At 41.8% G+C, this 11,602-nt stretch overlaps 1 protein-coding gene across 1 annotated transcript in view; it reads right to left on the bottom strand.

Moving 5' to 3' along the window:
- The window catches only part of LOC109919186 (plasma kallikrein-like), a 37,322-nt gene that overhangs the window by 7,704 nt on the left and 18,016 nt on the right, over positions 1 to 11,602 (bottom strand). The window lies entirely within an intron of this gene.

Raw genomic sequence — 11,602 nt, 5'->3', positions numbered from 1 at the left:
TGGTGGTGAGGATTGGTCAGTGAGGTGGGAGGAGCGGATAGGTGGGAGAGAAGACAGACAGGTCAATGAGGCAGGGATGAGAGGGGGGCTGGTCTTGGGATGAGGTTGGGGGTGGGGAGATTTTGAAGCTTGTAAAGTCCACATTGAGACCATTGGGTTGTAGGCTTCCAAGGAAGAATATGAGGTGCTGTTCCTCCAGTTTCCAGGTGGCGTCATTGTGACACTGGAGAATGCCCACGATGGACATGTCGCCCAGGATGGACATGTCGCCCAGGGAGTGGGAGGGGGAGTAGAAGTGGTTCATGACTGGGAGGTGTTGTTGTTTATTGCAAACCAAGCACAGGTGCTCTACAAAGTGGTCTCTGAGCCTCCGCTTGGTCTCCCCGATGTAGAGGAGGCCGCATTGGGAACCACGGATACAATAGACCACATTAGCGGATGTGCATGTGAACATCTGTTTGATGTGGAAGGTTTCTTTGGGGCCTGGGATGGAGGTGAGGGGGGAGGTGTAGGGGCAGGGGTAGCACTTCCTGCGGTTGCAGGGAAAGGTGCCGGGGGTGGTGGGGCTAGTGGGGAGTGTGGTGCGGACAAGGGAGTATCGGAGAGAGCGGTCCCTCCGGAAGGCAGATAAGGGTGGGGAGGGAAATATATCCTTCATAGTGGGGTCAGATTGCAGGTGGCGGAAGTGGCGGAAAACGATGCATTGAATCCAGAGGTTAATGGGGTGATAGGTGAGGACAAGGGGAATTTTGTCTTTGTTTTTATTGCGGGGAGCGGGTCTGAGGGTTGAGGTGCGGGAAACACAAGAGATCCGATCGAGGGCGTTTTCGACCACTGAGGGAGAGAAGTTGCGGTCCTTGAAATACGAGGACATCTGGGATGTTCGGGAGTGGAACGCCTCATCTTGGGAGCAGATGCGGTGGAGGCAAAGAAATTGTGAGTAGGGGATCGCATTCTTGCAGGAAGGTGGGTGAGAGGAGGTGTAGTCCATGTAGCTGTGGGAGTCGGTGGGCTTGAAATAGATATTAGTTTCAAGGTGGTCACCAGAGATGGAAACAGAGTGGTCCAGGAAGGAGAGAGAAGTATCAGAGATGGTCCAGGTGAAATTGAAGTTGGGGTGGAAGGTGTTAGTAAAGTTGATGAACTGTTGTTCATCACTGATGAACTGACTTGTCCATCCTAAGCCTCCTCCAGTGTCACAACGATGCCACCTGGAAACTGGAGGAACAGCTCCTCCCACCTCACTGACCAATCCCCACCACTGCCTACCTACACTCACCTATACTAGCTTCATCCCCGCCTCCTTGACCTGTCCGTCTTCTCTCCACCTATCCACTCCTCCACTCTTAATTTATTTCAGAGCCCTCTTCCCCTCTCCCATTTCTGAAGAAGGGTCCCGACCCGAAACGTCAGCTTTCCTGCTTCTCTGATGCTGCCTGGCCTGCTGTGTTCCTCCAGCTCCACACTATGTTATCTCAGACTCCAGCATCGGCAGTTCTTACTATCTCAAAATAATTGAGTTATTCCTTTCTCTCCAGCTGTTTCAACTAAGTAAAACCTTTTATAGGAATCTGTATTTTTAGCCAAGCATTAATGAAGAAGTTTAGCTCAGAGCACAGGCTGTCCAAAAGGATTATCCTACTCCCATAACAGGAAATTTCTCGACCAAAGTTCGGTATTTGGCAGTTAAGGTTAAATGTAAGAAATTTAAGACAGAGAACTGAAACAACATTTTTTTTTAATGAAGAAGATTTTGATGAACCATCAGAGTTCATGACTGAAGCAGATTGAAGTTAGGTAACTGGTTGAAGGAAATGGTAATAAGTAGATATGGAACAAGGAGAAACACTGGGGAGTAGAACAGCTGTTCAGACACAGGAAAAGAATAAATATAGCTTGGTTCCCTGGAACGGTCTGTTTCTATGTTATTTATTCTTGATGTAGTTTATATAATTATGATCACCATATAGTGCAGTGAGATAATCACCTCCCGAAGTTTGGTCATCATGAAATTTCATGGATAACCTTTCCATTGTCCAAAATGATCAATATTTAATTAAATCAACTCATTTGTTCTATATATTCAATCTTCATGTACAAGGCAAAAAGCGAATAAAAAGCTTTACCTGCAATATTTTGTGAAAAAGATTCAGGTATGTGCACCACAAAATAAATAAGATACAAAATTGTCTTCATCCTTCAGTTGTTTGATGCTGATTAATCCCTTTGTTCAATTACAATGAAAATAAATACATTTTCAGTTAATTACAGAGTTTGTATGGAATACAATGATATATTTTATGATTTATTACTTTATCATTGTGTTAAGAAACAGTCAACAAATTTGCACTTGGGTATTCAGTCCTTGCTAAGCAACATGTGAAAATTAGCTTAAACAAAATATGTTCCAATGATATTATTAGTTGATATAACACAGGGCAAATGAAAACATTATGGAACATACAAAGAAGCACAAAAGTGTATATGCAATGTACATTCTTAATAGTGAATCAGTACAAGATAAACTTCCAAAGGAAACGAAGATGAACATATTAATTTTTGAACGAACATAAAATATCGTAGAAACCGCAGTGCAAGTGTTTATCAGTTTAACTCAATTAAACATTCAATTCTGCAATCCTTTGTGTTAATATAGTCAATTTTGTCTATATTACACAGATTTCTGGGCTGAATACGTACAGGACTTGACACAAGACAAGCTTTGGTCAGGGCTATATGTTAAAATAGTTTACAGTCTTCCCAAATAAGCATTTGGGAAAGTTTTGTAATTAATTAATCAAGAATTGTGTGCTAACTGTACAAAAATGTTACTATCTAAAACATAATTACCTGAGTTTGCTTCATGCAAGTTCTCTTTCAGATGTTCGTGGAAGGTTTATTTTCTCCAGCAATATTTTCAGAATACACTTACAGAGTGATTTTTTTTGTAAGTTGGCAAACAGAATCTTTGTGCAAAATGTTAATATTTGACTAGCCAGTGAGATGCATGCAACAGTACTAACCTTTAACCACCACTTCTTATGAAATATTTATATTTAGAAAAGCCCTGAATGCTTGAAATTAATTCCACTACATAGTTGCTTAACAATGTAAAACTTTTAGATGGAGGTCGATTAAATCTGAATTATTTCGTATCTGGTTGGCATAACATTCAAGCTGGCTGCCACATCCATGGATGCCGCTTGGAAATGCATTTTCTACATATCAAGCGAGAACATGAACAGATAAACTTTGATAAAAACCAAAAGAACTGCAGATGCTGTAAATCAAGAACAAAGTTGCTGGAAAAGCTCAGCAGGTCTGGCAGCATCAGTGAAGGAGAAAACAGAGTTAACGTTTCGGGTCCGGTGACCCTTCCTCAGAACTGATGGTGGCTGGGAAAACGTCAGTTTATATCAGAAAATAGGGAGGTGGGTGGGGTAGGGAGTAAATGATAGGATAGAGCCCAAAGAGAGAGAAAGTCAGTTGGACAGACAAAGGAGTTGCTAACGATCAGCCTGGGAGGGTGAATAGTTGTTAATGGGGACTGTTAGTGACTAACAACAGAGGGTGTGCAGTGGCAGGCTATGTGGTAACAAGGCCTGGTGTGTGGGCTGGGGGGCTGGGACATGGGAGAGTTTAGGCCCTAAAATTATTGAACTCAATATTGAGTCTGGAGGGCTGTGGGGTCCCCAAGCGGAAGATGAGGTGTTGTTCCTCCAGCTTGCGTTGGGCTTCACTGGAACACTGTAGCAAGCCAGAGACAGAGATGTTGGCCAGGGAGCAAGGTGGTGCATTGAAGTGGCAGGCAACTTTGATAAACTTTGATGCTCTCTACAACTAAGAAACTTGATGTTACTTACAATCTATGTTGTGATATGACCAATAATCATTTTGAAAACTATGTGTGGATGAAAGTCAAATTGGCAAAATCCTATACCTCAACTTGAGCTTATGCTTTCACAGAAGGAGGGGAAAACATTCAGGGCAAAGGTATAAAATGAGGGAAAATGAATCTTCGTGCAAATTAGACAGTAAAGAAGAGCTCAGGCTGTTGTAATTAACGCAAAAGGTGACAATGATCTTTTTAAATGAAAATTTGACTAATTTGTCCATTTCTCTTTGCAAACAGAACCTGAGCTGACAGGGTTGCACTGTGGATCAGTGGTTAGCACTGCTGCCTCACAGCACCAGGGACCCGGGTTTGATTCCATCCTTGGGCACCTGTCTGTGTGGAGTTTGCACATTCTCCCCATGTCTGTGTGTGTTTCCTCCGGGTGCTCCAGTTTCCTCCCACAGTCCAAAGATGTGCAGGTTAGGTGGATTGGCCATGCTCAATTGCCCCATAGTGTCCAGGAATGTGTATGTTAGGTGGATCAGCCATGGGGATTGCAGGTTACAGGGACAGGGTGGATGTAGGTGGGATGCTCTTTGGAGGGTCAGTATGGACTCAATGGGCCAAAGGGCCTGCTTCCACACTGTAGGGATTCAATGATTATAGGACCAAAACAAACTGTGAGGGGATTTTAATCAATCTGGCAGCTTGGAATCTTACAACACAGAATGTGACCAATCAACCTGTGTCTGTGCCTGTTCTTTGAAACTACTATAAATTAGTCAGTTCTGAACAGAAGAGTCACACCATACTCAAAACATTAACTTGGTTTCTCTCAGGTGCTGCCAAACCTGCTGAGTTTTTTGAACATTCAAATTTCATTTGAAATTTCCAGGATGTGCAGTATTTTGCTTTTATAAACTAGTCTTATTTCCTTGCTCTTTTCCCACAGCCCTGTATGTTTTTTTCTCTTCTCAAGAACATATTTAATTCATCTTTGTAAGCTATTATACAAATGATTTCATCACTTTTTCAGGCAATGAATTTCAGTTAACAAGATTTTCTGTTAAAATCATTTTCTGGTCAGATCAGTGGTTTATCTGCCAATATTGTTAAATCGATATCATGTGGGTCCTCTTGTCACTGGAGACAGTTTCTTCTTATTCTATCAAAACTTTTCATGTAATATTTAAACTTGCTATTAAGTCTCACTGTAACATTCTCTGCTGTAATAAGACGAATATTACCCCAAAGACTCATAGATATTTACAGCACAGGAGGAGGCCATTTGGCCCAATGTGTCCACACCAATTACCAAAATCCCATTTTCCATTTCTGGCCAGAACCTTGGAGACAATGGCAATGCAAGTGAGTATCTAAAAACGGCATTAATTATTCAAGAGTTTCTGGCTCAACCACCCTTTCAGTTAATGAGTTCCAGATTCCCACCACCCTCTGGGTGAAAGCATTTCTTCTCAAATCCCCTCTTGGTCTTCTACCTCTTACCTTCAATCTATGCCCTCTTGTTATTTACCCCTCTACAAATAGAATAAATGCCTTTCTATCCACCTACTTCCCTCATAATTTTACACACCTGATTGGGTTCCCTCTCAAACTTTGCTTCTCCAAGGTAAACAGCCCCAACCTATCGAATCTTTCCTTATAGCTCATACCTCCAGCCTAAGCAGCATCCTAGAAAATCTCATCTGCATCCTGTCTAGTGCAATTACACCCTTCCTATAATATGGTGACCGGAACTGCGCACAATACTCTAGCTGTGGTCCAACTAATGTTTCATATTGTTCCAGTATAATGTCCTTGCTGTTGTATTCGCTGCCTCGATAATAAAGGAAAGCATATCATTTACCTTCTTAACCATCTTATCAATCTACCTTGCTATTTTCAGGAGTATGCAGATGTGCCAAGTCCCTCTAATCCCCAGTGCTTTCCAGTGTCCTACCACCCATTGTGTAATCACTTGCCTTGTCAGCCCTCTCCAAATGCATCAACTCAGACTTTCCAGGTTGAATTCCATTTGCCCTCTGACCAGGTCTCCTGCAACTTCTGGCTATTGTCCTCACTATTTAACACCCCGCCAATTTCTGCGTCATCCACAAACTGTGATAGCCTTTTGTAAACAGATATCCAGTCACAGAAACATCCTTCTGCTTCCTGCCTCTCAGCCAATTTTAGATCCAACATGTCACTTGTCTAAGATGCCATGAACTCTTACTTGCTTGACCAGTCAGCCAGGAGGGACCTTATCAAAAGCTTTTCTAAAGTCCATGTAGTCCACATCAAATGCGTTAGATCATAGAATCCCTACAGTGTGGAAGCAGGCCATTCAACCCATCCAACCCTCCGAGGAGCAGCATATTCAGACTCACCACCCCCCCACCCCATCCCCGTAACCCTGCTTTTCCGATGGATAATCCATCTAGCCTGCACATCCCTGGATACTGTAAGCAATTTAGCAAGGCCAATCCATCTAACCTGCACATCATTGGACTATAGGGGGAAACCAGAGCACACAAAGGAAACCCACATAGACACGGGGAGAAAGTGCAAACAGACAGTCACCCAGTGATGGAATCAAACCCAGGCCCTTGGCGCTGGGAGGCAGCAGTGCTAACCACTGAACCACCATGCTGCCCTTATTACCCTCACCTGTACTCATAGAATCATAGAGTCTTAGAGCATCGAAACAGACCCTTCAGTCCAACTAGTCCATGCCGACCATGTTCTCAAACTAAACTAGTCCCACTTGCCTGCATTTGCCCTATATCCCTCCAAACCTCTCCTATTCAAGTACTTAGCCAAATACTTGAATTGTAACTACACCTGCATCCATCACTTGCTCTGGTAGTTCATTCCATACATGAAATAATCGCTGTGTAAAAAAGTAGCCCCCATGTCCTTTTTGAAACTTTCTCCTCACACTTTAAAAATATGCCCTCTGGTTTTGAACTCCCCCAAAGGAAAAGACCCCTACTATTAGCTTTATCAATGCCCCTCATGATTTTATAAGAACGCTGCAACTAGTGAAAAATGTCCCAGACTATCCAGCCTATTTTTATAACTTAAACCCTCCATTCCCCCCAACATCCTGGTAAATCTTTTCTGAACCCTCTCCAATTTAATAATACCCTTCCTATGGTACAGTGACCGCAACTGCACATGGTACTATGAACAGGCCTCACCAACGTCCTGTACAACCTCGACATGGCTCCCAACTCCTATAATCAAAGGTCTGAACAACGAAGACAAGCATGCTAAATGCTTTCTTAACCATCCTGACTGCCTGTTACGCAAATTTCAAAGAATATGTACCTGAACCCCTAGGTCTCTCCGTTCTACAACACAGCCCAGGGCCCAACCATTAATTGTACAAGTCCTGCACTTGTTTTTCCAAAATGCAATACCTTGCATTTGTCCAAATTAAATTCCATCTGCCACTCCTCAGCCCATTGGCCCAATTGATCAAGGTCTCTTTGTAATCTTTGATAACCTTCTTCACTGTCCACTATACATTTTGATGTCATCCACAAACTTACTAACAATGACTCCTATATTCTCATTCATGTTATCATTTATATAAATGACAAACAAAAATGGACCCAGTACCGATCCTATCGGACACCACTGATTACAGGCCTCCAGGCCGAAAAACAACCCTCCACCGACCCCTCTGTCAACTCCTGTCAAACCAATTTTGTATCCAATTAGAAAGCTCTATCTAATGACCTAACTTGACTAATTAGTCTACCATGTAGAATCTTATCAAAGGCTTTACTAAAGTCCATGTAAACTAACGTCTACCACTCTGCCCTCATCAATCTTTTTTAGTTACATCCTCAAAATCTCAGTCAAGTTTGAGAAGCACGATTTCCCTCACACAAAGCCATGCCGAATATCCCTAATCAGTCTTTGCCTCTCCAAATGCATGTAAATTCTATCTTTCAGGATCATGTCCAACATGATTTACCCACTATTGATGTCAGACTCACAGGTCTATAGTACCCAAGCTTCTCCTTACAGCCTTTCTTAAATAAAGGCACAACATTGACCACCGTCCAGTCCTCCAGCACCTCACCTGTGTTATTGCTGATACAAATATTTCTGCTACAGACCCTGAAATTTCTTCCCTAACTTCCCACAACATCCGAGGATGTGCTTGATCAGGTCCTGGAGATTTATCCATCTTCGTGTTTTCTAAGACCTCCAGCACTTCCTCTCCTGTAAAGTGAATGGTTTTCAAAATATCAATATTTCTTTCCCCAAGTTCTCTAGCCCCCATTTCATTCTCCACAGTAAAATCTGAAGCAAAATATTCTTTTAGTATTTCTTCCATCAACTGACGTTCAACACATAGGCAATCTCGTTGCTCTTTAAGGAGCCTTATTCTTTTTTCTAATTGCTCTTTTGCTCTTAATATACTCCTAGTTACCCTCTCAAAAGATTTGATTAAATTTGTTAAACACAACCTTCTCTTTACAAATCCGTGCTAACAATTTCTGATTAATCTGTGTCACTCCATGTGTAGGTATAATCTGTCCAACAGGAATTTTTCTATTAACTTCCACCCTCTCAAAGTTAAACTGATTGACTGATAATTTCCTGGTCCTATCTCTTCCTCCCTTGGGCAATGGGACAATGTTACCAGTCCTCTGCGCCTCATCTGTGGCCAGAAGGGATTTGAAAATTACTGCCAGTTACCCTTGTATCTCCTCTTTTGTCTCCCTCAACAGCCTGGGATGCATCTCATCCAGGACTGCAGATTCATCTACCTTTAAGGCGACTACATGCATGAGTATTTCCTCTCTTCCTGCGTTAATTTATTCTAATATTTCAGAGGCCTCAAGCCTGATATCTATACCTGCATTGTCCTTTTCCATTGTGAAGACCAATAGAAAGTTTATTTTTTAAATTCTCTCGTGGGACATGGATGTCACTGGCTGGGCAGCATTTCTTGCCCATCCTCAGTTGTCCTTGTGAAGGTGGTGGTGAGCTTGCTTCTTGAACCGCTGCAATCCATGTGCTGTAGTATAGACCTCTAGGGAGGAAATTCCAGGATTCGTTGAGAACGGAGCTCACACCTTCCAGGTTCACAAATAGATTACCTCTACGCCCCTAATGGTCCCTACTCTTTTTCCTAATTATTTACAGGAACCCTTTGAATTTTCTTTTGTTATACGGGACGTTGCTTTCTGATGCAGTTACTTAGTTTTCCTAATTTCCTTTTTAAATTTCCCCTCCATTTTTTGTATATTTTCCTAGGGATACTACCATATTGAGTCCTCGGTGCTTGCCATAAACTTAAAGATTAGGATTAGGAAAGAAATGTTATGTCCCTAGATATCTAGAGTTCTCCAGTCATCCCACCCTTTGTTTTTATCAGAATGTATTTGCCCTGTGCTCTCGCTTTTTTGCACCTGAAATGTCTCCTACTGATCTTACAGTTTTATCTGCAAGTATGAGATTGGGCCTAGGACACCATTGAGGGAACTCATGCAGAGATGTCCTGGGACTGAGATAACTGACCTCCAACAATCACAACAATTAACCTTTGCGCCAAGTATGTTTCTAATAAATGGAGAGTTTAGTCCTTAATTCCTATTTTAGTTTGTTTGGTCTCCTTCATTGCATGCTCAGTCAAATGCTACCTTGATGTTAAGTGAAGTCACTCTTAATTTGTTTCTGTAGATCCGCTCTTTTGTCAAAGGTTGGGCAAAAACTGTGATGAGTTGATTAGCAGTTTATTGTTGAGCAAGTACCGCATCCTAACACTGTAACTACTCCTTCCATCACTTTGTTGACCATCGACAATAGATTAATGGGTTAGTGGATTCGTCCTGCTTTTTCTGGACAGAACATACCTGGGCAATTTTCCACATGGCCTAGTGTTGTAGCTGTTATGGAACAACTTGGTTAGGAGTGTGGCAAGTTCTGTAGCTGAAGACGGATGCAAACACTTCAGCACATTTTTTGCAGCGTATTGGGTTCACCCATCACTGAGGACGGGGATACTTGTGGAACTTCTCCTCCTGTTAGTTGCATTAAAACTGAAGCAGTGCATGTAGGTGTCCTTTGTGTCTGCAAACAGGGCCCAGAAGAAATGTAATATCTTGCGCATGATTTGAATCAGTGTCCCCGGGAATGTAGCCCATTTGTTATCCAACCAAAGTATTTAGGCTGTGGGCACTCCTTGCACAAATGCTCAACTCATCAGGGGATAAATAGCACTTGAATATTCTGATTTTTCTTCCCCCCCCACCCCGGACTGGTGTTGTGTCTAGCACGTTTGACTGCCCTATAGATGGAGCCTCTTTTTTTTAAATATACGAAAATCAAGTGTGGCACACAACACTGAGAATCATTTGATAATGATGCAGTTAGACAGCTTCACAAAACCAATTTTCATATATTACTTGGGATAAAGAAAAATCCATCCTGGCACACACAACTGTTCTTAATGCACTTTCAACTGGCCGAAGTTTCAGCGAATTTGTAAATCTTGATGATTTTATATTCCTGTTGTTTTCTCAATATAAAAATCGACAAAGAAATGCCATTGAGTTATTGCAGCATTTGGTATTTTTATTTTAAAAAATACCCAGTTAGTTAGCACAAAAGCTGGGTTTGATCACTACATTGTAACTTTATGGAAAACAAGTTGGTGGACAAAGTCAATCTAAACATAAGTTGATTGAGTTGAAAACATTCAATATTTAAAATCAGTACATTGAAACTGATGTTTCTGCATTTTTTCATAATTTGTGCTTATTCTGAATTGTTCAGCCATCCTATGAATGCCATTAACAGGAAGAATACTCATTTCAATACATCAGCTCTGAGATACCAACAAGTTAAATTGCTCAGTTTGTATGCTTGACTTAATTGCAAGTATCCATTTCCCCCCCAACTCTGAATTGCAACTATATAAAAATCCAAGTTAAAATCAACCATCTTATCAGGCACTCAAGAATATAAATTCACTTCAGGCGCTCACAAATTGGCTGACCAACTTACACTGCACCCAATTTTAATTGCCATTAATTTCAACAGAAAAGATAGTTGATAGACTGGAAGATTCAATATCACTCAAGGTAATTTTATACCTTTTTAAACAAAAGTACTAACTTGTTTCTTTCAGGGACCAGATTGATTATGGAACTGCTGTTTTGCCATACAAATAAAACTAAGTGTTGGGGGAACAAAAGGTCAAACTGTTATAGCGATGGTATCAAAAACACAAAAAATGCTGGAAATCACGGCAGCATGCACGGAGAGAGAGCAAAGTGACATTTTGAGTCTAGATGATTCATCACAGCTGACACGGGGTATGAAGGGGACAGCATTTATGCCATTGTGCGTGCGGGGTGCGCATGGGGGTGGGGAGAGAAGTGCTGGCACAGAAAGGATGTGACAGAGCAGATTAAGTGATCGGAATGTGAAAATGGCAGAACAAATGGTGTGTCTAACTGTCAGACTGGAAAGAGCAGTCCCACTAGGGTGGGGGGAGGAGAGAGAGGAGATGGAGACAAAGGATGTAACAAGTAAAGATAAAAGAAAGGGATGAGATGGGAGGGTGTTCACAATCTGAAGGTGTTAACTCAATATTAAGTCCAGAAGGTTAGAAAGTGCCTAGTATGAAGATGAGATGTTGTTCCTCCAGTTTGCACACTGCAGCATGCTGAGGCCAGACACACGAGGAGGATGCTGTGTTAAAATGACCGGTTACAGTGAAGGTGTAGAGCTGGATGAACA

Source organism: Rhincodon typus, chromosome 1, assembly GCF_021869965.1.
Source record: "Rhincodon typus isolate 14 chromosome 1, sRhiTyp1.1, whole genome shotgun sequence".
Lineage (NCBI taxonomy): Eukaryota > Metazoa > Chordata > Chondrichthyes > Orectolobiformes > Rhincodontidae > Rhincodon > Rhincodon typus.
Note: the sequence above shows the minus strand (reverse complement) of the source record. Positions and strands in the feature narration are given on the sequence as shown.